The 1,340-nt window shown below is 49.6% G+C and overlaps 1 pseudogene; it reads left to right on the top strand.

Annotated features, from left to right (window-relative positions):
- LOC105821422 overlaps positions 1-1,340 on the top strand; it is a 212,969-nt pseudogene that overhangs the window by 173,066 nt on the left and 38,563 nt on the right.

The raw sequence follows: 1,340 nt of genomic DNA, 5'->3' as shown, positions 1-1,340 counted from the left end.
TTATAAGCGGCTTTTAGTGCCCCTGAGAAGACCGCTTCTCTTCTGTCTCACCACTGAAAACTGCATAAAGCATCGGTCCTGAGAAGGAACCAATTACTTGTTTTTCTGAGACTTCATGACTCACTCCTCATGCCTCGATCCCTGTTTATCCCAATATCCACCCCAAGTCCAAGCCTCTCGAGTCACCACAGTCGCTCAGACTCTCATGTACATCCTCTAATCTAATCAGTCTCCCACCCTTCCCTACTCCCATCCTCCCACTGTGACCCTGCAGTTCATGGTCGCCCTCAGCAAAATGCCCTAAATCCTCAGCCTCCTCCCCAAACACCCATCTCCTCTCCTTGCTTTCACTAACATCTGGATCTGCCTGAGGACATTGCCCTTTTGCTGGCCTCTTAAGTAGTGGCTGGTTTTTCTCTTACACCCCACATATCACAGGTCTGGAGGTGGGGGAAGGGTCCTCCTTGTCCTTCATCGCCTTTTCTCGACTAATTGCTCTTGCTTTTCTCTATCAAACCCTGTTCCTTGAACTTGGATCCTTAGACTATACCACCTTCTGTTCTTTTCATTGAAGCCTCTTTGAAGATTTCAGAGCCTGGCTCTCAGACCCTCTCCCCAGCAGTGGTACCTCACCATTATTTGTAATTTCAATGAACATCCACATCAAAACTCATACAGCACCCTAGCTTTTCACGTTCTGTATTATTTATTTATTGTTGTATAACAAATCACAAATTAACAAATCTTAATTCAATAAGCACATACTATCTTCCATGGTGTCTATGGGGCAGGGTTTGGGGAGCCACTTAGACAGGTGGTTCTGGCTCAGAGTCTCTAATGATGCTGTAGCCAGTCTCCTGCAGCTGCTGCCTCATCTGAAGGCTTGACCGGGCCTGGGGGATTGGCCTCCGGGTGGCTCCCTAACATGCCTGGCAAGGTCGTGCTGGTTGGTCCACGCCAGATGGGCCTCCCCACAAGGCTGCTTGAGTGTCCTCATGACATGGTGGCTGGCTTCCCACAGATGATCCAAGAGAGCATAGACAGAAGCTATAATGTCTTTCACAACCTCGCCTTGGAAATCATACACAGTCATTAGTTACACAGGTTAGAGCCCCTGTGAATTCAGGAGAGACTAGACAAGGGGTGTGAATACCACTAGGTGAGAACCACCAGGGCCAGGTTGGAAGCTGGCTGCCCAGGTACCTGCTCTCTTTACCTCCAGCCATCTTGTAGCCCTCACAGCCTCAGCTTCCCACTGCCATGGTCATGCCCTAGGCTGCCAGCAGTGATACCTGCACTACCTTAAAATCACAGTTTCCAGGCTGGGAGAGGTGGCTCAC

This window comes from Propithecus coquereli, unplaced genomic scaffold (assembly GCF_000956105.1).
Source record: "Propithecus coquereli isolate 6110/MARCELLA unplaced genomic scaffold, Pcoq_1.0 Scaffold573, whole genome shotgun sequence".
NCBI classification, from domain to species: domain Eukaryota; kingdom Metazoa; phylum Chordata; class Mammalia; order Primates; family Indriidae; genus Propithecus; species Propithecus coquereli.
Note: the sequence above shows the minus strand (reverse complement) of the source record. Positions and strands in the feature narration are given on the sequence as shown.